This window comes from Saccopteryx leptura, chromosome 2 (assembly GCF_036850995.1).
Source record: "Saccopteryx leptura isolate mSacLep1 chromosome 2, mSacLep1_pri_phased_curated, whole genome shotgun sequence".
In the NCBI taxonomy this organism is placed as follows: Eukaryota; Metazoa; Chordata; class Mammalia; order Chiroptera; family Emballonuridae; genus Saccopteryx; species Saccopteryx leptura.
Window position 1 is genome coordinate 299,238,532 of NC_089504.1, and position 27,597 is coordinate 299,266,128.

The 27,597-nt window shown below is 38.0% G+C and overlaps 1 protein-coding gene and 1 pseudogene across 1 annotated transcript in view; one reads left to right on the forward strand and one right to left on the reverse strand.

Moving 5' to 3' along the window:
- The window catches only part of KCND2 (potassium voltage-gated channel subfamily D member 2), a 532,786-nt gene that overhangs the window by 400,772 nt on the left and 104,417 nt on the right, over positions 1-27,597 (forward strand). The gene's annotated exons all lie outside the window — the stretch shown is intronic.
- On the reverse strand, positions 8,744-13,166 carry LOC136394003 (cytochrome c oxidase subunit 6B1-like; annotated as a pseudogene).

Below are 27,597 nucleotides of genomic sequence, written 5' to 3' on the forward strand. Positions count from 1 at the left end.
GGGTAGATCTTGGTCAGGGCACATGTGAGAGTCTGTCTCACTATCGCTCCTCCTTTCACTAAAAATAAAAACAATATATTAATAAAAATCGCAATCAACCATGTCCCTAAAAGCAAAAAAGTATTTCCCTTATGTGCCTAGGAATTCTAGTGGTTATATAAGAAGGATATTTTTTAAGCCCAGCTGCCCAGTTCTAGTCACTACATAAACGGATAGCATCCTTGGAAACTGCTATAATTAAATCCATACTTACCACATTCTTTACACCATTACTTCATGCAGCCTTTCTGAATTAATTCAATAAATTCTTACTGTGTTTCTAGTTTGTGCCAGGCTCTGTACTTATGTGCTGATGAAATTACAGTTAAAAAACAAATTCCCAGAACTCAGGGACTCATATTCTAGTCAGAAGGTGAAGATAGTAAGTACGTGATAAAAATGTAATGAAGCTATTAAGAAAGATGGGCTGGGTAAGGGAGTGAATGATACAGGTGCTCATGGATGAGCTGTCTGATAAGGTATCAGTCAGGAATGATTGAAATAAGCAACAAGAAAGCATCATGCACTTACCTTCAATAAGAATCTTCAAAGAGGTAGAAATAAGTTCAGTGTCCTGAGGGAAGAAACAGCTCAGCCTGTTTGAGTATCAGAAAGAAGGCTCCGGCAGTTGGTCTAGGGTAAGCAAGAATAAGACGAATCAAAGTTGGGAGGGAGGACACAAAGTAAATGATGTTGACGTGGTAAACTTTGAGTAGAACTTTGTATTTGACTTTGAGTGAGGTGGAATTTAACTAATCAGACTTAGGTTTTAATTAATTTTTCTGCCTGCTGAATTATGAACAAAGTGTAAAAGGGTCAACATGGAAGCTGCAAGTAGGTTAGAAGGCTGTTGTAATAGCACAGGTGAGCACCCTGTGGTCTTATATCAGGTGGGTAGTTGATATGGTCAGACTAGACAAGATTCGGGCTATATTTGGATCCTGCTGGATGGACTGTGTCATGTAGAAGAGAGGAGAAATAAGGATGATTCTAAAGTTTCTAGTCTGAACAACTGGAATATTGGTGCTGTGTTGGAACATGGGGTTAGAAATTAAGTTTGGCTTTAAATATATGAGTTTTGAGATGTTATGGAGCAATGTTAAATAGGCTGTTGAAGTTTAGGGGAGAAGTTGAGACTGGAGTTATACATTTGGGAGGAATCAGTATGGATATGAGAATTAAAGACCGTGGAGTGAGTACAACAAAGGAAAGAAGTCCCAGTGCTGACATTTAAGAAAGATAAGATGAGCATACAGTCTTGGCATTGCACTCATTAAGGGAAAGTTCTGAAAAGACAATAAACCAAGGGTTTTGCTATGCTTAACATTGACCCACGTGTAGATAAACAATTAACAAGTCACCGTCGTAATGATGTGGTAGACCCATGCATCATTAAACCCAGTACACTGAGGCAGTTGCTCTTTGGCCTGTAAAAATTCATTAACATTTTGGAATGATCAAGGCACTATAGTATCTTAAAAAAAAAATGTCTAGGACAGAATCTTAGTGCATAGACAATGAGTTAAAGAAACAAAGTTGCTGTTGCATTTCTTTAGTATGCAAATAGTTTTGTTTTTTTAAAAAAAAACAATTGCTCTATAGAAATATCAATTTCCATTGCTCTATAGAAATATCTAGATATGATTCAACCAAGTCTGTCTTCAGACTGAATAGTAGATAAACTGTTATACCAAAAGCTTAGATCTTTTTATTTCATAACAACTTGTTATAAATATTTTTTCATAAAGGAGCAATTGATAAAACATAGTCAATACCAATATCCACATATTACTAACAAAATGTCTTTTTATTGTTTATATCATTAGGAAATTCCCTAACTACTGAATGAATGAGAACTGTGGTGTCTCAAAAGCTGTTAAGTCATGTATGCTGCTCACAATATGGCTTTCTAAGATAAATCACATAATTTTAAAATATCTAAGTTAGAGTTTTGCATTTTCATTTGTTGTTTTGTTAATAAGAAAATTATTCTATCCATAAGCAGACTAGAACAATATTTTATGGAAAAAATTAAAGTTAGGTGTATGTGCCTGCTAATGTTATGAGAATAGTGCTAACTAAACCTATAAATTAGAAAATCTTGGCTTTAGCAATCACATCCACTTTAAGGATCTGCTTTTTAAGAGAAACTAGATGTATTTCTATCAATTGCTTCCAAAGCTGTTCATAGAAGAAGAAATATCTATTATCTTGAGAAACAACTGAACATTTTATCAAGGTAATATTTTGATCCTTTCTTTTCAGATGGCCCTAAATCAAATGTAAGATATTATAAAATACTGCTTATTCAAGTTTAAATAGTATTCTACAATATTTATCTATTGAGTCATTATTTATCCAACTCTTTTTTTCTGATATGCTACTGGATTTGTCTAGAATTTAAAAAATGAATCTACTATATGAAGTCACCCAGCACTTATATAGTCACAATTCCATTTGAGGCCCTGAAGTTTTTAAAATCAAAACTAGTATCTGAAGTTACTGAAACTCATTACTTTGCAAAGTCTTAAAATAATGCAAATGTGAAAGACCTCATTAAAAATTTAAGCTTTTATATGAGTATTTTTTACTTTTTAGGAGGATACACAAAATAATCAACATTAGATTTTTGCTTTGGCAAGAAATAAAATTGCATAGCCTATTTGACACAGTGCTTTCTCAAACAGCATATTTAACTGTTTTCTGGAGTTAAAATTCTGGGTGATATAATAAAAAAATGACTATTGTTTGGTTTACATATTGCATTGCCTAGACTGGCATTTATATCTATGAATAGAAAATATGGAAAAGAATTTTATATGCATAATTCATTTATCAGCTTATAATAAAAGCATCAAGTGCAAAGAGTTCATTATTTTCAAGTTAACCCAGAAATGGGGATTTTAAACTTTTCATTATACAAATGTACAAATTCTGTTTTGAAAATTCTTACTAGGAATAACAGAGAAAGATTAAAATAGCAGCTATCTCATGTGCTAAGCATTGTCTCTATTTTATTCATGTACCCCGTATGTTGTGGCCTCACAAAATGAAATCATTAGGACACTGTCTCAATCTATGATGTGAGGCCTCCCCGCTCAAATTCAGCTTCTTGTCAGTACTCTTAAGACCTCAATTTTCTTAGAGGATAAGTGGATTTCTCTATATTTTTATAACCTCTCCGAGACATAACATGGTTTCTATATGATTAGAGGAGCCCAATTCCCATAAATTATATTCATAATGCAGCATTTGCTATTAAAGTCTTCCAATTTTCTATTTCTAAAAAGAAATGGTACAGAATATCTCCTAATTCTGCAATTTTCTATCATTAGGATATAATTTTGGCAGTATATATGCACATACACTAAACAGTGAGAAACAAGGGCATATTCTAGAAAATCATATGTCTTGCATTCATGTATATGCCTTGCCTCTAAGAAATTGAAAGTAGTTAAAAGAAATGAATTTTTAAAGCCAGAGACAGCAACCTGTAAATTACAGCTATACTTTTTTGTTAAAGAGGTGAAGTATGCAATCTACAGAATAAGAAAGTGGCTCTCTGTAATTATTCAAAGAGAGAGGAGCATTCTGAATGTATTTTTTACTACCACTACAGGGAGGTCTTTGCTTTTCATTATAAGATAAGAAAAAGATTGTTTGACCAAAACTTCCTATGTTTGTTTATTTTTATTCATTTGATTGTATTAAGTAATAGTAAGCCTGATTTATTCATTACCCTTTACATAACATACAGGCTATGTAAATTAACCCACTAAATCTTACAACATCAGGAGGTGTTCTTTACCATCTCACAGATGAGGAAATGGGAATGGAGAGGTTAGGTAGCTTGCCACAGATCACAGAGGGAAGACCTGGGTTAATATCGTGCTTTGTTACCTTTCGAGGTAGCCTTTGAACCTAGAGGGGCTCCATGTCACACATGTCGACAGCTATCTGATTAGCTGCCTAGAGTCGACACACCCAGAACGTCCCATGACTAACCATTACTTGCTTTCTCTCACTCAATCTCCAATTGCTACACTGTTCACCAAGCTAGGAGAAAAATAGTTCCGTTGGTAACAAAACAGTTACCCACAAGCTTATCCATTGTAAATCATTCAAATTAAACATCCACTTTTTGCCATTTCAAGTATTGAAAGAAAAGTCTTTTCTCCTTCTCAGAGGAAAAAGAAATTGAGTGAAGGTAGGATTAGGATATCTGTCTTTCTTTTTAAATTAATTGCCAATTTCTTCACTGTTGCCCTTATTACTGGTTGCTCTCTGACTAGAGCTGTTTAAAACAAGAAGAATGCTACTAGTTATAAAGTTTCCATTTGAGCAAATTGGCAGGTAGGTGCAAAAAGCTTGTTTTATTTGGGGAAGCTATTCATTGATGCAGAGAAAATCTCTTTTCAATCAAGGACCAGAATATTGAGGCACAACCTGAATCTACAATGGATTTATACAGAGAGAAATCAGGTCTATTGGTAGCATTTAATGCAGGTCAAGAAAGAACAAACATTTGGAAGAAAAAGTCATGTTGTTTTCTAGACAATGTTAGCTCATCATCTATTAATAAGAGCCAGGTTTAAGTAAGCTTATGTTTTGGGAACTTATTTTATTCTCTTTGAAAAACTCATGAGAATTATTAGTTCTTATTTTACAGATAAGGAAAGTGGAGTTAAGAAAATTTAGGTGCTTTATCAAAAAATTATTTGCAAGTTATGGGCCCAAGATGGGAATCGAAAGAATTTAATTTCATAGTCCATCTTCTCAATCATTTTGCTACTCTGGATTCACCACATGGTATACAAGTGATAAGGCTTAGTAATCTCTTCCTACAAAATGGCAAGTTTTGCATTATGGCTAACTAAATTTATAAGTCACAACTTATGTTGACATTATATTGTTTAGAGAATGCATGGTTTTAAATTGGGTAGTATACCAAGACTTTCAAATCTGAACATCTGACAAGTATTTTGCAACTATTTGAGTATAAAGAAAACATTTTATTAAATGCATGAACTATATATGGTTATGAAGCAAAGGTAACTTCCCCCAAATACCATCTAATATCACCATGATCCTTTACATTTGTAGAATCTTTTCATTTTAGATACTGTAACATTGATCTAATAGATAAACTATAAAACTTAGAACTACAAATTCTAACCCGGGGTTAGAAACATTTTTCAACTCTTTCAGCCTTGGATGCTTTGTTCATAAAATGGGAATATTCAGCAGCCACTATATTAAGTGAATAATAATACTTATTATAATGTCTTCTTATATCAGAATTTTCTTTAGAGTTCTAAGAGAGAAAACATGCTGTAAAAACACAAAATTATATCCAAGAATTGGATAGTATTATTTGTCAATTTCAGAGACTGCTTCCTGCCTTCTCTACTAAAATGTCTCAAACGCATTTTATATTTAATAAGACCAACATCAAACTGATCCATTCACCATGTTCCGCATCACAGAAATTGGTGCAACCAAGTACTCTGTACACAGTCTAGAACCCTGAGCTTTATCCTTGTGACCACCCTTAAGTTACTTGTCATATCTTATCCATCACAAAGTCTCTTAAATGTACCCGGTAACTCTCAAAGCCATCCATTTCCCACCATAACTACTTCTTCCCTCATTTCTGACTTGACACTTGCAGTAACTCCTGGAGCCCTCATGTTTTCTCTTGCCCACCTCCACTTTGTTCTCTACTTTGCAGCCAAAGTGAAATTTTAAAATTACAAAAGTAACCAACTCCCCTCCATGTCTAAAACCCTATCGTAGTTTCCCACTGACCTTAGGGTAATAATCAAATCCATGACTCTGCCTGACCACCATCCTCCATCCCTCTCAGTCCATCTACACTTCAGGCTGCTCCTCAAATAAGGTCCAGATGTCAACAATTTTGGAATGGCTGCAGAACTACCCCATACCACCTCTCCTCATGTCTTAGACACGTCGTGTTGATTTCTTTTTCTGGAATTTTCTTATTTCTTTTTCACTTGAATGATTTCTATGGATCCTCAAAATCTACTTGTTGACATTTTTAGGGAGGCTTTTTCAACCCCTTGAACGAGGTTAGACCCATCTGCTAGTGAAAATCTAGTCTAATACCTTTTCATTTCCTTCTGAAAATAGTCATGACATGTAAGTTGTTGTTTGTGTTTTGTTATTTATTTTTTTTTGGAGGTTTGTCTGTCTTGTTCACAGTTGTAACTCTAGAGTTTAGAGCAGGTCATACATAAATACCTGGACAGTCAAAAGTGAACTGTTATATGTAACAGAGAAACAAATAAATAAAATAATATTAATCATTCAGTTGACTAGAACAGAAATCAATATATTTTATCTTGAAACCCACTGAGAGAACTAAACATTTGCTTTGGTTGCTACTCTAATGTGTCTAGTATATTTGTGTTTCAGATAAAGTTTGAGAACAGGACCTTATTTCCTTGCCTCTATCCTGAGACCCTAGAATATACTGAAAACATGTTAAGAACTACACAGATGTTGGTAGATATAAGGGAAGGGGTGAGACTGTTTGCTAAACTGTAAAAGATTTCAAATAAAACACAGATAATGTAATCAGATGACGGTTTGTTGCCTGCTTCAGAGAATACACTTGGAGCACCAATAGTTATTCCAAGGATGCCTCCAACTTTTAAGATACCCAAAGATCCTTTGTAAAAATGATATTCATGGTGACAAAAACTTTATCTAAACTGTTTTCAGCAATGACAAATATTTGACCTTCATGTGTACCTTTGATGTTTTTAAGCCATCCAAATTTAAGAGCTACACATGGTGAAGATAATTGCATGGGTGAAATCTTGTTTTTGAGCTTGAGGGGGGAAAAAAGAAAAATAATGAAATAATTTCTCAGATGAGTCTTATACTCTCCAAGAACAATCTTTAAAGACTTTCAAAAAACTTTTAAAGCAATGGAATAGGAAGACTTCAAATGGCACTATTAATTTTCTCGCCAAGGGATAGGTATATTTATTTAAAAATCAATCTCTGGACTGAGTACACTACTGCTAAGCTCCAAAACATATTTGCTTCATTCTGGGATCTACTATTTTAAGTCTGAGTAAGTAGTCCTTGAGCCTCACTTCTAATTCTCCAGTTGTTCTCTTGATTTATGACTTTATTTATTTGCTGATTTATTCACTTATTCATATTTTTCTCTTATTTAACAAATACTTAGTGGTCATAAATTATCTGTTAGAGAAGACATCTATAAGAATGCCCTAAATAAATCTTGGCTTGTGAGGTGGGAGTCAGGGCAAGGTCTAAGATTGTAACCACAGACAGCAGAAGTTATGGTGCATAAGGGCATTATCGAAGTTTAGTTAAAGGAAGAACTCAAACTAGCTGCAAAATCCATTTTGCTATTATGTAATAAGCACTCTTCTTTATAATGAAATATTTATGTTTGCATGAGAGAGTCTAGAGCATGTTTCTTTGTATTTTAATAATGCTTCATGGGCTATATTTGCTGTGAATGCTGTTATTTTTTGCATAATTAAGTAATGAAGCAATTAGCACAGCAGGCACATGTCAACTAGATAGTGGTTAAAATTGTGATTAACTAGAGTTTTTACTCTCTTTGCCAATATTCTGCTTCTTGCCAAATGAAGCTGCACTTTTTTTTTCACTCTGAAGAGACTGAGTTCCCACATATTTGAAGCTTTACCTGCATAATAATATAACTAAATGAGTCTCAGTGAAATGTCTTGATGGCATGAAGGCATGCATAGAAGAGCTGTTTGTGAAAAATCTGTGAAGTAAACTACTAAGAACATCATTTAGGTTAAAAACACACATGGACCCTGGCCGATTGGCTCAGTGGTATAGCATCGGCCTGGCGTGCAGGAGTCCTGGGTTCAAAATCTTGGCCAGGACACACAGGAGAAGCACCCATCCTCTTCTCTACCCTTTCCCCTCTCCTTTCTCTCTATCTCTCTCTTCTCCTCCCACAACCAAGGCTCCATTGGAGCAAAAGTTGGCCCGGGAACTAAGGATGCCTCCATGGCCTCCGCCTCAGGTGCTAGAATGGCTCTGGTTACAACAGAGTGACACCCCAGATGGGCAGATCATCACCCCCTACTGGGCATGCTGGGTGGATCCCAGTCAGTTGCATGCAGGACTATGTCTCTCTGTCTTCCCACTTCTCACTTCAGAAAAATACAAAACCAAAAAAAAAATACATGGAGGAAGAAGCATTTTGCAGGGTATTTCATCGGTAGATTACTCCTCTACCATCCACCAGGTAATAGCACCACTTCTCAACTCTTTGACACGGTGCCTGTGATTCCTTGGGCCAACTGACAATCCTCTACAGTCAGGGACTTGCAGAACTATGAGCAATAAAACTGACACTTACAAATTTCACCTTTGTGACTCCATATGGAAACCCACTGTAGAGAGAAGACAGTTCATCCAGACTCCAGATCCACCACGGAATGTCACTCAACATGCATTCATTGAGGACCCATCCTGTGCCAGCACTTGGCTTTATTTTCTGTTCCGGAAGTAAGACATGGGGTCTGTCCTGGAGGAATACACAGTCTAGACTGAGGGATAACTCAGTTTGATTCATTGTTAAATCACAATACTGTATGAACTCAGAAAAGGCTTCTTTTCTTGTTCACTTCTTTCCTTTTATTTTTCACTTTCTAACAAGTATTTATTATTGGTGAAGCCATGATTCTGGATCCCAGGGTGGGAGGTACCCAGGTCCACATTCACTTCCTTGGGAGAAGGATGGAGGACAGAGGACAGATGGGGTGCAGCCAGTCCAGATATTTCCAGGAAACATGCCTTCTGCCCTGAGGTTGTCCCAGACTGACACCCAGGAAATGAGTCCAAGGGACTTATATACACCCTGGTACTATTCACACATGTAAATATCACCCCCATTAGCATTTGTTGCCTTCTCTTAGTGTTGGAGTTCCAGTAGCTCTGCCAACAGTTCTTGGACTGGTTCTGGTTGGGCTGTCAAAAGGGTCTGTCTGGTTTTTCTTGATTTTGGTCTTAATGTCTTCTGCCACTTTGCTGACACGTTGCTGACACAATGCCTCTGACGCCACTCACAGCTCAGTGTGACCCTGTCTATTTCTGATAAAAGCATTAACCTAGGCCACAATTTCTCTAGCAAATACAGTGCCTATTTTGTATGTGGACAAGTAGGTTAACTTGAGTTTATTGCTGTGTAGGTGAAAAAGGAACCCATGTATGGTGCATTTCTACTGAGTCAGAGTTGGGATGATTGAAGTGGTTGGTCCTGAGTTATGATAACAATCCCAGAGTTCTAGGATCTAATGTGAAGAGATTGGTTCCTGGATGGCTTTTGCTGAGAGTTTGAAAATGACAACCCAGTGGGAAACATGTATCAAAGCAAAAAGAAGGTATAAAAACCAGGCACTGGGTGGTAACCATTTTCGAAGAACACAAGCACCACTTGCATGGGAAACAGTAACGAGAAACCAGGACAAAATACACATTAAAATTGAAATGTTAGATTATATTGCCTTAAATGGTAGAGAAGAAATAAAGTGACTGGAGTAAAGTCAAGGTCAGAGCCAAAGGTCTGACAGGTAAATTTAGCATGAAGGTCTTCCCTCAGCATTCCTTAGACCCAGACTGGAAAAAGACCTTTTTTACATGTTCTAAATGTTTTCATCATTTACATTTTACTGTTTAAGTCTGAAAAGGGGTATGAAGTGTTAAAACACCTCTCCAATGTGGACTGTCTGTGGTTAACACTCTGAGCTTCCAGGTAGTGTGATCTGCAGGACACACAGAACAAAAAGCCAACTGAGGGGCAGATGCATTTGTATCATAACTTTGAGATAACCCCTACATGCGTCTCTAGGGATGGGACCAGTTCCATTATAGATGCAAGAGAAAACTAATTTGCAAAAAGGAGACATTTTCCTGACATTCAGGGAAGGATTTTGATTTTCTACCTGTTGAGTAGCTATTCACTTTACCAATTTTTAAGCTTATTCTCTCGAGGTTAGATTTCATCTAGATCCTAAAAGAATCCTTTGGATGGAATTATATTACCCCATAGGAAAGGAGTAAAGATGATATGTGTATAGATGTCAGTGTGATGATAAATAATTTCCTCCCTAAGATTTTGAGAATAATAGGTCCCATTTGTAAACAGTGTGTTCCTACTGAGGACACTTATATACCTCCCTCTACTTAAAAATAGAAAGTTCTCTCTGGAAATCAAAAGACTACTTGCACCCAGCAGGTGCCTCCTACATGTTTTAGGCTTGTATAGAAATGAAAGAGACCATTAAGAGTGTTAAAGATGTGTAGATTATTTAAAGTCATACCTACTGTTGGGAGAGAGGGCTGACAGTGTGTGTGAGAGAGAGTCTGTGTGTGTGTGTGTGTGTGTGTATTTGTGGAGAGTGACTTATAAAAGCAAAAACAAAAATATAGACATTGTCGCTTTGCCCAATTTCTCTTTAGTGATAGTCCACTGAGAGTGTTTTTAAGCTCATTTTCCCAGAATGAACTTCATAGAACAGTTTTCCTTTGGTGCCTCATTTATACCTGAGAGCACTCCAGATGCTAGCATGCACATGCATACACACCTTGGTATTACTGACTGAAGCCTGGAGAGAGAGCTACCACAATAGCTTTGATGGTGTTTATCTTGGGAAGAGATCTCCTACTTGGCAGTAGAAGATCAAACATTTACCTTTTTTTTTTTTTTTTTTTTTTTTACAGAGGAAATGAAAAAGAATAATCTCAAAGGCAGCAGACTCAGGAAACCTTCTTTTATAGTGGGATCTTAGGGAACTACTCCTTTCCATATAATATATTCTAAGTAACAGACAGCAAAGCTTAAGAACGAAGAGTTAAGTTGGTCCTTTGGAGTGAATAGATTCCTTACAAAAGATACAAGGGGCACAACTCCAGTGTCTGGCCTTTCACTTTAAAATATGATACTTCCAGCTCTAACAGAGATTGGTGCAAATCTGCACCAAGGAAAAAAATCTGTATCCACCTCATTCTTCCCAACACTGCTGGTCATTTAAAACACCATGAGCACAGTGGTTTCTTTATAGATTCATGTCAATACTTGCCTAACGTGCTGAATTATTAGACAAGGTCCAATCCAACTCAAGATACAGGAAATATAAGCAAATTTTATTCCAGTCTTCAGTAGCAGATAAGAGTAATGAATGTTTCTAATCCACCTCATCTATCCTTAAAACTGACAATTTTGTGTGCCTTGTTTGATTGTGTGTTTGGCTGTGAAGGAAATTATTTTGCCTGAACTAGCCTGTGCCGCCTCTGGGAACAAATGCTTCCACAAAGAGGTTTAACTACCCCCAGGACTGAGGTCCCTGTTGAAGCCTTAGGATCACTAATATCCCATTTTATATCATTACAAATATATTTTACCTAATAATCTGAATAGTGATTATTATTACAGAAAGAAAGATAGAGGTTGCATAGAACTCTCAGCCACACATCTGCATCACACTACTTCCGACACATTCATATTTTAGACTTATGGATATTTTAAATGTAGCTTTTTTAATAACATTGAATGCTTTCAAAGATTGATTATTCAGCAATATTTCTTCTTTCCCTCTGTGGTTTTAGCCTACCCTGCGAAGTATGTTGATGAAAAGTCCTGTGATATATTGAGCCTTCACTGAAATTTATTGTCCTTTTTAGGTGACACATATAAATACCCTAAATGAAATGTTGGCACCACCATCGAAGTACTAAAAAATGTCATCATTCCTCTTCAGAAATTTCATATTTTATGTGTGTTTGATGTTAATGTGAATGTTATATTTGGACTTAATATATATATGGTAAGAAGAAAAGTAAATGTCTATAGGCTTCTGGAACTGTTTCATTAAATAGTTGTGTTGAATAAAAATGCCTCATAAACGTAAGAGGTCTTGTATAAATCTTATTTATCAACATTATATCGCTCCACATTTTTAAATGATTTATATTTATATAAATGTATATTTCCATGGAGAACAGGCTAAAGTTCTAAGGCAAATTCTTCAGAAATGTGTCCTAAGAGGAAAAGTTCTACGCTAGTTGTTTTGGGAAATTTGGTTATTATTAATATGATAGCTCCCGGTGTAAACCTTTCTTTTGGCTCCTTGTTCTGACAAATATCGTCCAGACATTGGAGAGATCAGCTGGGGACCAGGTTGATGATATGATTTTCATTTTTTGCTACATGGGCTACACGTCTCCTAGGAAGACTGCGGAGTGAAGACAAGGGAAAGAGGTAGTGGAGGAATGATATTTTCTACAAACAGTGTCGGGCAATTACCCAGAGAGTTACAATGGAATCCGATTGAAGTCCTCAGGGTGTCCTGTGGGCCAGCTGCTTCGTTAACCCAGCAGATCCAATTACCTACACTCTGTAGATTTGGCATCAGCTCATTCCGGGGCTGTCTCTTGGCAGTCCCCAGTTAATCCCATAATGCTGAACTCGAGGAGAACACAGGGGGGAAATGAAATGAGATTGTCTCTTTGGCTGCTCCGAAAGGCCCCGGTGCTCTCCAGATTCCCTAGAGACGAGCAGACAAGCTTTCCATCCAAGCTTTCCCTCCACTGGCATGCTTTTAGAGACCAAAATAATCTGTGACCTTGTGCAAATCACATGGATAATAGACAGTTTCTCCCAATATCTGCCTCTCTTTTCCTCTGGGCACCTGAGTCCTACTGACTTTAATTGGACTTCTGCATGGTCACCCCGGGAGAAATGCCCCCCAGATGCAATGGACTGATAGATAAAACTTCAAAGTGTCATTGCATAATACCCATGCAATGACATGAAATGTAATAAGACACTATTCATGTCATTGTTATATCACTGAACTAGATGCTTGTTTTAATGTGAGGATCTTTTTAAAACTTTTCTGAGAATTTTTCTTTTTCTTTTTTCAGCACATTTCATACTTAAAAATCTAATTAGTATAAAAAATTTTCTGGAAAGAATAGCCAGTGTTCTGTGTTATAAAGCATAAAGGTAAAAGATAAAGAAAATGAAAGAAAAGAATAACACGCACTGTCATACCTACCTGCTCACACGTGTCCTGAAAACCAGCCATTGTCACTCCTTGTAAGATGAGCTCTTAGAACTTCCTTGTTCTCGTGGGTGCTGGGGTTTGATGCTTAGTTTAAGTTTATACAAAAATATTATCTTCAGAATCTAATTAAAATAATTCTGGAGTTTTGCTGTGGAAGCCTCTTTTTTTTTTTTTTTTTTGTATTTTTCTGAAGTTGGAAACGGGGAGGCAGTCAGACAGACTCCCGCATCTGCCTGACCAGGATCCACCCAGCATGCCCACCAGGGGGCGATGCTCTGCCTATCTGGGGCATCACTCTGTTGCAACCAGAGCCATCCTCAGCGCCTGGGCCAACTTTGCTCCAATGGGGCCTTGGCTGCAGGAGGGGTAGAGAGAGACAGAGAGGAAGGAGAGGGGGAGGGGTGGAGAAGCAGATGGGCGCTTCTCCTGTGTGCCCTGGCTGGAAATCGAACCCGAGACTCCTGAATGCCAGGCTGACGCTCTACCACTGAGCCAATCGACCAGGGCCTAGAAGCCTCTTTCTAAAGTGCTTTATTTTCTCTATATTCTTATGAGAGCTGCTCTTACCCTTTTTTCTTTTTTCTTTTTAATCTTTTCCCTATTATATCACAAATACATCCCAGGATCAAAGATATTGATATTGCCCTCAAAGAGAATTCTGTATCCAGAACTTTCTATATATTTAAAACATAAACTTCATTGTATAAAAATTTTATTATAGGCCCTGGCTGGTTGGCTCAGTGGTAGAGCGTTGGCCTGGTGTGCAGGAGTCCCGGGTTCGATTCCCGGCCAGAACACACAGGAGAAGCGCCCATCTGCTTCTCCACCCCTCCTCCTCTCCTTCCTCTCTGTCTTTCTCTTCCCCTCCCGCAGCCAAGGCTCCATTGGAGCAAAGTTGGCCTGGGCGCTGAGGATGGGTCCATGGCCTCTGCCTCAGGTGCTAGAATGGCTCTGGTTACAACAGAGCAACGCCCCAGATGGGCAGAACATTGCCCACTGGTGGGCATGCCCAGTGGATCCCAGTCGGGCACATGCAAAAGTCTGTCTGGCTGCCTCCCTGTTTCCAACTTCAGAAAAATACAAAAAAAAATTTATTATATAACATATAATTTATAATATTTTATATATACAATTTTTTAGTTTTATAAAACATTCCCTTATATAAATGTTTAATGATATGAAATACATTACATGGCTTTTGTGAAATACTTTAAAGAGAAATAAAGATGTGTCAGTGCAGTTGAAGGGATTAATTTTCTCTTCTGTTAGATAGTCTACCTCTTTAAGCAGGAATAATAATTTATTATAACAGTGAAACTTTAGAAACTACTGCAAAATTTAAATAACATTTTCACATGATTATCTATTTAAATCTAACTATTTCTCTATGAAGTAGTCAATTGTAGATGAAACAACTGTATTTCCAAGAGGTTAAGGAATTTGCCAAGATTACACCTCTGTAAAACAAAACAACTAAGAATTTAATCATATCTTTTGAATACCAGATCACATGCTTTTTTCCACAATAAGTGTCAGAAATTTTTTAATGTATTTTTCTACTCTACAACAATAACATCTAATATATGGTGCTCTTCAGGTTCAAGAGCGTGTCATTTCATAAGATATGTCACAAAATCGTTCCAGGTGCAATGGGACCAAGTTCTGCATGTAGTAGGTGTGGGGTGAAAAGTTCACTAATTAAAGGAATGACAAAATTAGAGCAACAAATATTGGAATCTTTCACCAAACAAGGTGAGACCTTATAAAGCCAGTCTGTTATTACACATACCAATATTTTTGTCCCTAAGCAAGGAACTGAGAATATTAATTTTCGCCTTGTAAGTGACTGACATTATTATAATAAGAATAAAATGTAAAAGTGGGCTCTGTATATAGGTTGCACTTTCTATCCCTCAACATAGAATAAGAAATATTTTAATTTGAGGAGTTAACTTCATTATACGGTTTATGTTTCCATATTTTTCTCAAAATTATTAACTTAGAAGTATATAATACTCAACTGTAAAAGCAATCTCTGTTGCCACGGGTGTGCATGATTTGATCAAAGTAATAGAAAGCTATATCTTAAACTATATAGTGTTTCATTTTAAATATATCTTTGGGGGGTCTTTAGGAAAATAAATGGCTCACACTATTTCAGAATTTGGGGGAATCATTCTATCACATTAGAAGCCAAAGTCCCTTTAAAGACCAATCATGCTTATAACCTGATAAATATGAACAATAACTTCTTTCAAAAATTGATTTTAAATATACTTCTTAATCTATATTATACACACACAGCACACTACAAAATTATTAATTATGCAAGAATCTTTACATACATTAACTGTGAGTGAAACAAAAATAATTACTACCTACTTTCAAAAATAGAGAATGTTTCCATGGTATATTTATTTTTAATGATATGAATGCAAGAAATATTTAAAATAAAATACTTTATTGTATAATCTTATTATTTTTATATGTTATTATTTTATTAGCTATTTTCAGGGCATAGTCTAGGAAAAACATATGTCATCTAGGTTTATTTTCTGATACTATCCCACTAAAAGTCATCTCAAAGTGAACTTCAATGAACATATATATGTTTTTAAAGTGAGATACATTCAAAGATTAACTAACTTATGTCCTAGTTCGTAAGAAACAGAATGAAAAATTCATAAGGGTGTTTGAGAATGTAGGGTAATAGTTAAAGGTTAGGATAGAATTTCAGAATAGTATATATAAAGAGAGTATGATGAGAATATCAGATGACCACTATACAGTATGTGAGAAAGCTATCTGTATCAGGGACATCCTGTTTTAGCACTACTGGGATAGTATTAGTCAGATACTAGAATTTAGTTCATTTCTGAGGCCCAGATATTAATGGTCAAACCAAATTTGACCATTCTAGAAGGGTAGATACTATAAATAATATAACTGTTAACTTTACCAAGAAAACTGTTAATATAAATGATTTAAAAATCAATTTCCAAACTTCTAGAAAAGAACAAAATACCAGAAATGGCCATTTTTAATTATTTTTATTTATTTATTTATTTTAGAGGAGAGAGAGAGAGAGAGAGAGAGAGAAGGGGGGGAGGAGCAGGAAGCTTCAACTCCCATATGTGCCTTGACCGGGCAAGCCCAGGGTTTTGAACTGGCAACCTCAGCATTTCAGGTCAACGCTTTATCCACTGCGCCACCACAGGTCAGGCTAAATTTTAATTATTTTTATTTATTTATTTAGAAATGGCCATTTTTAATTTCTATAATACTTTATGTTTGTATAAAATATATCAAAGCAAAGAAATTATTAGCAAAGATTTTATTTCTGGTCTAGATGACAGCATCCAGATTTGTCTCAACTAAACTAAATGTCTCTTATGGTCAGAAAATGTTTGTCTTTCCACAATGAGAGGGATATGCATATCACAGCAAATAACTTAATTTTATGACGGCTGTAAGTTCTGTTTACTGGAAAACACTCATTTCTGTCAGAAGCCAGCTCCTATATTTGGAAGTTAATTTAGAACACTTTTGCTTAAAATCAAGGCCTTCTACAGAAATGTTTTGTGTGTCTAATATATACCCCTTCTCCTAATACATCCTAAACTAAAAATAACTTGTCAATAATTCTTCTAAATGCTAACAGTTGTGTTTGCTGTCTGAGATTTGGTCTTGTCTAAATGTCTAAGTTAAAATCAGACTTATTTTGGTCACATTGGTATAACCAGTCATTAACATTATCTGAAAAGGGAGAGAAAAGGAATAGTTATTCTGTTCTCTGGGTTGCTAGTTTGTTTTTCTCCTACGAAGTTGTTCTGCCTCTCTGTAGACATTGTCTATGTCCTATGACTTCCCTGAATCTCTCTCTTCCTCCTGCAGTGATCTGCTTTGAGAAGGGAGTTTGTTATATGCTGTTAAATGGCTCTGGAAATTGGTTTAGTAAAAACAGGTACAAATTTAGAAATAGTTCCAGACATCCTAACTGACTGAAGAGATTAAACAGAACTGTAGCCCTGTGCCCACTGCTATAAAAGTTTTCTTATAGGCTGGTCATGCAATAAATGGCACGTTAAAGTTGGGTTTCATTTTCAGTGGCCAGATATCTTAGTGTTTATTTGTATAGTAGACACATAGCATGTTCCAGTTTTCCTCTCCTTTAGGAAGGATCGGAGGTGAGAAAACAGATCTGTGTTGTCAGCACCCACCAGCAGGATCTGTAGTCTTGTAGATTTTTATGAAGATCTGGACTAGGAAATCGTTTCACCTCAGAGAGATGAAAATATAGCACTAGGAATTTTAGCAGATCTGCTGAAATTATTTTGCAGTCCAAACCTTTCCCTATGGTTATCTGACCTAAGATTTTCCTGCAACCATATGTGGTACATTTAATACAACCCAGTACCGTGATTCTCTCTTTCTAAGTGAACAATGAAAAAAAACTTGAAAAGCATTCGCCACACAACAGCCACACTATGGGCTCAGCATCTTTGATCTCCATAGCCTGACTCCTAACTCGTTCCTCTTCTTCCACAATAGCTCCTTTCCCCCTTTTCCCAATAGCTCAGACTTGTTTCACTCTGAGATGCAATCATGACTGAAGACATCTTACTTAAAAATAATCTCTCTATTGGAGATTTTGTCAATTATGACACTTAATATGAAATATCTGTCCTTCAGTTTTTTGTTTGTTTGTTTGTTTGTTTTTTTGTATTTTTCTGAAGCTGGAAACTGGGAGAGACAGTCAGACAAACTCCCGCATGCGCCCGACCAGGATCCACCCGGCAGGCCCACCAGGAGTGACGCTCTGCCCACCAGGGGGCGATGCTCTGCCATGACCAGAGCCACTCCAGCGCCTGGGGCAGAGGCCAAGGAGCCATCCCCAGCGCCCGGGCCATCCCTGCTCCAATGAAGCCTTGGCTGCGGGAGGGGAAGAGAGAAACAGAGAGGAAGGGGGGGGGGTGGAGAAGCAAATGGGCGCTTCTCCTATGTGCCCTGGCCGGGAATCGAACCCGGGTCCCCCTCACGCCAGGCCGACGCTCTACCGCTGAGCCAACCGGCCAGGCCTCCTTCAGTTTTATTTATTGTGATTTGTGTCGACTCTCTTTACATTTGTTTTGTATGAAGTCAAATTTCTCATCAACCTTCTTTCTGATTTCTTTCCCTACTTACATGTAGTGAAAGACCTTCCCCACTCCAAGATATATAAATTGTCACACAGCTTCCATTTTATGGGGAGCAGGAACCTAGAGTGCTCAGTTTCTAAATGAAGAAGCTATTTTGAACCAAATTCAAGGCAGTTTACAGCAATCCTACCTGTGCAGAAAAGAGGAATTTTGTTTTTGTCTCAGCAAAGAGATTCAGTACAGAATGACTATAAATCATAAGAAAAGTGCATTTTCCGCTAACAAAAATAAAGGCTCACTTTGGTTTTTTATCCTTCCCTCTTAAGGTTATTTCTAAAAGTGTATTTGATCTTACAGAAAGAAAACTCGAAGAGCCGTTTTTTTCCTTAAACTTTCAGGGCTTTTTCTCTGATACACAGAGTTTTAAGAAATGGCCTAAATGATAGTGTTCACTGAAAATGATGTTAAGCTGAGAATATTTATTTCATCTGAAGCATCATGAAGTCTTAATCTCTATACTACTACGTATTGAACTTGACTTCTAGTATGCTTTGAGTTTTTTTCTGTTAGCGCTACTCTTATACACAGTGACTCTATACATAGTGACTATCCCCACTGATGAACTAGACAGTGGTACCTTGACACACAAGTTTAATTTGTTTCATGACTGAGTTCGTGACTCAATTTGTTTTTGTGTCAAATTGAATTTCCCCATTTAAATTATTGGGAATGCAATTAATTTGTTCCAGACCCAAAACCACACAAATTTTTTGTTTTACATGCTTTTAAATAAGAAAATGTACTTTATAAATAACAAATACATATAGATATACATAATAAGAGAGAATATAAAGAAATAAACTGGTTTATGAAGTGTATTTACCTTCAAGGTCAGGTGAAGACGCTGGCAGAGGGGGAGAAGACATTAGCATAACAATGGCCCTTCCTAAGCAGGAAGCTAATAAGCAATTTCAAACACAGCTGCTCAGCACCATTTTTAACAATAAAAGTGAGCAAACTCAAAAAACACAAATTTTACAAACTCATTTGCCCAACATTCCAACCCTTTTACTCACTTTGCAGTTCACACCACAGGTATTCTTGTGCAAAGAATTAGGTACATCACACAAAAATAATTACAGCAACAGCATAAGTCATACCATTTTAACCAGACCTGCTCCCCCCTCCATCAGGGTCTCTCATATTGTCCAAAAGCCACATGTCTATCCAACAAGAGAGCTGGTGCCCCCCTCTGGTTGCAGCCCAAGAGTCAGTTCACACATATGGGGCCTCAAGCCTTTCCCCTCAACCCTGCCATCCTGGCAGCTCTTAAGTTGCTATCCTAGTGGGGAGCACATGGCAATGGTGGCCAACATTTCCACCTCTGCTCCAGAGAGCATGCTGCCATCCACCCCTGTGTCCCATAATCATAGCAAACCTACCAGGGCTTAGTAGATACTCTTTGTCACTGGGCTTTTACCTTCTGGAGTTTTCAGATGGCAATTTTAGCCCCAATCTCCTCATCCTCAGAAGATGAGCTGGAAATGCCTGCTCCCGCTGACTCAGAGCCACTCCACCAGAATGGCTCCAGCTTAGTTTCCTGCGGCTGCCAGCTCTCCACAACTTCCAGGGCAAACTGCAAATCACAAACCTGTAATTTCTTCTCCAGAGACTACTCCATTTCTAGGTGTAACTCGCAAACCCAGTAGGCCTCCTTCCCCAGCGTTTGTTCCAGTTCCAGGATCTGCATCTCTTTCTCCCATGGCCATTCCAACTCCTTTCACTCCTCAGTTAGCAGGCCTCAGGCAAGCTCTTGCACAGAGCTCCCAGTTTTCTCCGCAGGGCTGTAAAAATCAGCCAGCCCATGGTCCTCAAAAGGACAGCCATGGGGAACCATAACAACAACCAGTCCTCTAACCCACCCCTCAAGGGTGGTGATGACTCCATACTGATCTGATCTGAATCCTGCCACAAACTATGCCAAATGTATGGCCAGTAGTCACGGCCGTCATGGCCGTACACATGCAGGTTCCTATTAGATTTAGGCAGATGGTAAAGAAACAGTGGGCCAAAAAATGGTGGGCCATTCCTTTAATCAAGACTTGTACTGGCCAACGAGCAAATATACATAGGCGTCCCAAAGCCACTGACACATTCTCTGATTTCACAACCAGGAGAATCTTCTCTCATTTTTTCCTAGAATCAAAGGCCCCCACCAGTCTCAGCCACTTCTGATTCCCCATCTGCACACCCTCTCCCTTCTCCTCTCTGTACAAACTGGCTTCCCCTTCAGCACCCTGCCATCTTGGCTTCTCTCTCTTTCCCTGCCATCTTGGTTCCTCCTTCAGCACTCTGTATCCTCCCTGCTCTCCCTCTGCCATCATGGCTTCTTCTCTTCCTCCTTATTCTTCTCTCCTTTTTAAAACTTTTCTGGTGCCAAAACCTCTTCTCCAGCAAACATTAGCATAAGAATGGTCTTCCCCAAGCAGGAAGGTAATCCACAATTTGCAATCAACTGCCCTGCTCTGAGGGCAAGGGTGCGCGCGGCGCGCGCGCACACACACACACACACACACACACACACACACACACACACACGTGGCTGCCCAGCGCCATTTTTAACAGTAAAAGTGAGCAAAATAAAAAAACCCAAATTTTACAAACTCATTTGCCCAACACTCATGATTCAAATATCTGCTCGTGACTTAAAGCAAAAAATCCTGCAAGTGACTGCTCATCTCTCAAATGCTCGTGATTTAAAGTGCTTGTGTGTCAAGGTACCACTCTATCTGAATTTGAAGTCTGTGATTATAATTTGCCTTAAGTGAACATCATAGCACTATTCAGAACTCAGTGTTTGCTGTCACTGTGCTAGCCCCAGAATGCCTGACAGCTCTCACTGCCCTGAAACAGCACTCGGTGACTGGCTGGAGGTGTGAGGACAGTACCCTCAAAGAGTTAAATCACAGCTGCTGTGGCTTTCGGAAGGTGGAGGATATATCATCACAATCATTGTCTGTACTACCGTTCCACAGTGACCCACGGATCACAGCCATCATTCTTATTTTCCTGCTGAAAGAAAGTGTTTTCTGTGCAGCCTGCCCTCCTCGAGTCTTCTCCTCTTTACCTCTCTTTTTACAAACACGTTTATGTTTTGTTAGAAAAGCAATTAATTAGTTTATTACCATACTGAAACTAAGGCTTTTTTTGTTCCTAGTCAAGTTAATAAGGCAAGGATTTGTCGACAGATGTGCATGTGGTAAAAAAAAAAATGCTAATTATTTTTATTTACAGGAATGGGTTTCTTTTCATGTCTAATTGCTGTTCAGCACAATATTGGTCATGCACTTTTACAGATTAATTTCCCTGTAAATTTTCATTAGTTTTAACACTCACCTCTGTGTGTGTATTCTATATGATGTTTATAGTTCTATGCTCACTTAACATGGAAATATACTCATCTTTTAATGAATTTAGTGGCAACATTGACCAGAACATATATATTTTATTCTCATGTATATGATATATGGGGATACTTAGGAATGCACATAAATATGAATATGGTTCTTTTATATATATATATAGGTTATAACAGGGGTCAGGAAACTTTTTGGCTGAGAGAGCCATGAATGCCACATATTTTAAAATGTAATTCCGTGAGAGCCATACAACGACCCGTGTACATTACGCATTATCCAATAAAAATTTGGTGTTGTCCCACAGGACAGCTGTGATTGGCTCCAGCCACCCACAACCATGAACATGAGCAGTAGGAAATGAATGGATTGTAATACACGAGAATGTTTTATATTTTTAACATTATTATTATTTTTATTAAAGATTTGTCTGTGAGCCAGATGCAGCCATCAAAAGAGCCACATCTGGCTCACGAGCCATAGGTTCCCAACCCCTGGGTTATAACAAGAATTTTGCCTTACTTATGCAGTCATGTCCATGTTTCTTTAATATTCAGTTGTATTATTACCAATGGCTGTTAGTTGTTTTTTATTTTTTATTGAAAGAATAAGTGGATGAATAATTTTATATTTCTAGCAAAGGATATAATTTAAAAATCTCTTTTGTTTTCTCTGGCATAGTTTTTTCTCTAGTATTTTGTACCCATGAAGACATAAAAGCCTGATGGCCCATAGCAGAATCCCAATAAACATTTAGAATTAAAAGAATGAATAAGCCAAGGTAATAAGCACAGATTAGGATAAATGAGTTTGGATCGTACAGATAAAATTAAAAAAAAGAAGACAGGAGAGAAATTTAAAAGATGAAGAGAAATGGGAGCTGAATTATGGAGAGATAGAAGTGAACACTAAATGCAGAGCTGCAAGTGAGGGGAAAGAAGAAGATGGAGGAATGTATAGTAAGTTCATAGAAACACATCCAAATAGCGAAGAAGCATGTGATCAGATAGACGAGGGGGGAAAGCCAGAGCACAGTCACTGCACGATGGAGAAGAGGAAGGGATCCCGAGAGGGGCAGACAAGTCCCAGCAGCCTGGTGGGCACAGTGGAGAGGACCTGCGACTGTGTGGATATGGAAAGGTTGCCCGATGCAGGAGGAGAGGACCTGGGCCACTGTGTTCGCTCTGTGCCTCCCGTATACACTAATGAATTTTGGCTGGTTTTGAATTTGAATTTTGATATTTCCCTAAGGTTTTTAAAATAACAGAAATCCATGTAGATTAGAAGACCTGAAACCTGGAAGGATTAAACTCTCATGAACTTTGTACGTACAGTCTATTACAGCAGCTCCAGAACAAAAGTCCATGTGTTCCAACTGGAATGGCGTTTCTTACAAGTCACTACTGTGTTTTTATAATTTAACTTTTAATCTCTTAGTAATACTAGCCCTGGCTGGTTGGCTCAGCGGTAGAGCGTTGGCCTGGCGTGCGGGGGACCCAGGTTCGATTCCCGGCCAGGGCACATAGGAGAAGCGCCCATTTGCTTCTCCACCCCTCCCTTCCTCTCTGTCTCTCTCTTCCCCTCCCGCAGCCAAGGCTCCATTGGAGCAAAGATGGCCCGGGCGCTGGGGATGGCTCCTTGGCCTCTGCCCCAGGCGCTAGAGTGGCTCTGGTCACGGCAGAGCAACCCCCTGGAGGGGCAGAGCATCGCTCCCTGGTGGGCAGAGTGTCGCCCCTGGTGGGCGTGCCAGGTGGATCCCGGTCGGGCGCATGCGGGAGTCTGTCTGACTGTCTCTCCTCATTTCCAGCTTCAGAAAAATACAAAAAAAAAAAAAAATCTCTTAGTAATACTACAAAGTCACTATGAATTGTATTTTAATTTTTTAGAAATTATTAGGTTATATTAATGTTATTTAAATGTTGAGGAAAATGAGTTTACAAATGTTCAAGGACTCTCTCATTCACTTATAATTAATTAGGGGCAGAATTATGGATTACAAGTCTAAAGAAGACTTTCTTTCTCAGATATAATCAAAATATGTAGGCTTGTGATTTTTTTAAAATATAGACCTAGGTTATTATCTAAGAAATTCATTATTAGTTGCATGTTAGAACTAGTAGGATTGTTTTTTAAATCATATAGCATTTTTTGTAATAAATAGATACTAAAAAGTGAAATTAATTACAGAGAAGAAAATTTCTTTAAGATAAGTAGGACAATGAATGCCTATTTTAAGTAAATAGATGGAGAAAGAAGGAGGCACAGCGAGGGAGAGAGACAGGAAAGAGAAAGGAGAAAAGGAAGAAGGAAGAGGAAGAAGAAAAGGAGTAAGAGGAGGAGGAGGAGAGGGAGAAGAAGATAAAGAACGAGAGAGTGACAGAACAGGAAACTAACTTTTCTCCAAAAGGAAAAGATATTTCATTAAGAAATAAAGGATATTAATCGACATTGTGTTTAGATTCAATTAGGTTTCATGTTTATGAGTACATAAAAATTAAATAAAGACAAATGGATTGTCAGAACTCAACTTAAAGTTTTATATATTGAATGCAAATTATAATAAGAGTAATGAAAGAACTTGGGAGCCAAAAATATTTTGTAAAATTTCTTTGTTTGTAGAAATTATTCAAGATTTCTTCTAACTTTGATATTCTGGTTGAGTTCATCTAGCTCAGGGGTTGGGAACCTATGGCTCGTGAGCCAGATGTGGCTCTTTTGGTGGCTGCATCTGGCTCGCAGACAAATTTTAATTAAAAAAATAACAAAAATATAAAACATTCTCATGTATTATAATCCATTCATTTCCTACCGCTCATGTTCATGGTTGCGGGTAGCTACAGCCAATCACAGCTGTCCTCCGGGACAACACCAAATTTTTATTGAATAATGCATAACGTACACGGGTTGTTATATGGCTCTCATAGAATTACATTTTAATTTTTTTTAATTTTTTTTTGCATTTTCTGAAGCTGGAAACAGGGAGAGACAGTCAGACAGACTCCCGCATGCGCCCGACCAGATCCACCTGGCACGCCCACCATGGGATGACGCTCTGCCCACCAGGAGGCGATGCTCTGCCCATCCTGGGCATCGCCATGTTGCGACCAGAGCCACTCTAGCACCTGAGGCAGAGGCCACAGAGCCATCCCCAGTGCCCGGGCCATCTTTGCTCCAATGGAGCCTTGGCTGCGGGAAGGGAAGAGAGAGACAGAGAGAAAGGAGAGAGGGAGGGGTGGAGAAGCAAATGGGCGCTTCTCCTGTGTGCCCTGGCCGGGAATTGAACCCAGGTCCTCCGCACGCTAGGCCGACGCTCTACCGCTGAGCCAACCGGCCAGGGCCAAATTACATTTTAAAATATGTGGTACTCATGGCTCTCTCAGCCAAAAAGTTTCTTGACCACTGATCTAGCTCCATGCTTCTTGAATCAGCTGTTTATAATCCTCAGTGATTAAAATTATTTTTTTTAAATGGAGAGATAGACTCCTTATTAATTCACAATGTAGAGACTGTGATAATGGAGATAGCTAATCAGAAACCTAGTTTGGCCTGACCTGTGGTGGCGCAGTGGGAGAAAGCGTCGACCTGGAACACTGAGGTTGCCGGTTCGAAACCTTGGGCTTGCCTGGTCAAGGCACATATGGGAGTTGATGCTTCCTGCTCCTCCCCCTTCTCTCTCTCTCTCTCTCTCTCTCTCTCTCTCTCTCACTCCTCTCTCTCTAAAAAAAAAAAAAAATCAATAAATAAAATATTTAAAAAAAAAAAAAGAAACCTAGTTTTTCTTGTGTGGTCTGGGAGACTGGATCTTGAGAACCTGAAGACATTTCTGAAAATTATAGTAACTGGATTATGTTTGAGGCAAATGGAGATGAACCCTATGTGGTTTTTTAAGTTTGGTGTTTGGAAACACTCACCACTTCAAAACAATTGTCCATTTTAATTATAATTTCAGTTCTTTCTTTTGGAGGGAGGAACTAGACATGGGCTGAATTTAGAGAGCAGAAGAAACAGAGATATACCACAAAAGAAAAACAACATTTAAGATTTCCAGATCCTTTGTAATTTCCTCACCTTCTTATAATTTTTATACCATCTTCTTTCTCTTAGTGATTAGCATATATAGAGGGTGTATTTTTGGTAACAGCAAACAGAAATGGCTAAAGAAACTCACCATCTCTATAATCCTTTCTCATGGAGAAGAAACCCCCAGGGACAGTGGAATAGTCGAAGCTCAGTAAGGGAAAGATTTAAGACCAAATCTCAGTGACTTGGCAGAACTTGGAAAAAGGGCCACTCAGTGATTGAAATTGGGCCTGAGAGCTGTCTTCATTAGTTCATTTGTCCCCTACCAACTAGTATCTCCCCTTTCATCCAAAGCTTGAGTTTGGTGCCAGAAACATTTTTTTTTTTTTTTTGACAGAGACAGAGAGAGAGATAGAGAGGGACAGATAGGGACCGACAGACAGGAAGAGAGAGAAATGAGAAGCATCAATTTTTTTCTTTTGGCTCCTTAGTCTCCTTAGTTGTTCATTGATTGCTTTCTCATATATGCCTTGACTGGGAGGCTGCAGCAAATCGAGAGACCCCCCTGCTCAAGCCAGCGACCTTGGACTCAAGCTGGTGAGCCTTGCTCAAACCAGATTAGCCAGCACTCAAGCTGGCAACCTCGGGGTTTTGAACCTGGGTCCTCTGTGTCTCAATCCGATACTCTATCCACGGTGCCACCGCCTGATCGTGCTCAGAAAAACTTAAGACATAAATTCTGCCTCTGCAACTAACTAAGTGCCCTAGAATAAGTTGTTCATTACAGAGGTCAATGAACTCATCTAAAGCAATTATATTATTTACATTATAGAATTATTGTGAGTTTAAAAAGAGACATTGCTCAGTATGCATTTATTCATAAAGCAAGCAGTAGTTACACCTTACTGGGTAGTATTTCTTATGGTAAAGTTGAGGATACATGAAAACTCAAGGCCTGACCTCAAGGGTGCACAGTCCAGAAGGGTTTCTGAGAGGTCAGTAGAGAGAAACAGTACACAGTGAGAAGGGGGGCAATACAGGGTGAGCAAAAGTAGGTTTATAGTTGTGGGTACATGAAACAGTTTATTCTTGTATTATTCATTAATTATTGTATTATTTTTCAGGCAAACAACTGTAAACCTACTTTTGTCTGACCCTGTATAAGTAGAGCACTATGGAAAAGGGAATCATTAACTTTGTTTAGAAAAAGTTAACAAGCATTATTTAATAGGTGTGTTTTTATATATGTTCTCTCTACTCTGCTTTAAATTGTGGCTTAAGTGTATTTAGACCATGTCCAATTCTGAGGGTTTTTTTTACAGTGTTTCTTATAGTTAGTGCTCAACAAATGTTTATAATTAGCAATTATTTTAATGCCCTTTTCCATATGATTGTATTGTTGTATTCCAGAGAAGTCAGAGAGTTGAAATCTCTAATGTAGTTCTTCACCAGATTTAACAGCAAATTGTGCTTAATTGTTTCTTCAAATTCTAATATGACTCCAAGAATGCAGGGCAGTTGATATTTTTAATGAGAAAAGCAATATTTTTTACAGATACAAAACATCATAATCATACTTAATTAAGCAGGCACTTGACTAAAGATACAGTACTTTTAACATAAAACATACTGTTTGTGAATGTGAAGAGTAATAGACACATATATTAATTACTGTTTGTCATGCTAAATGTTATAATTTATGTGGAGAGCGATTTGGAAACATCCATCATAATTTATAATTCACAGAACCTTTGACTCAACAATACTAATTTCAGGAATGCATCTTGCAGATACATTGGTATTTTGTGAAGTAACATTTGTATAAAAATACCTCTTGTAGTGATTATAGTAGCAAAAGATTAAAAAGAACATAAGTGT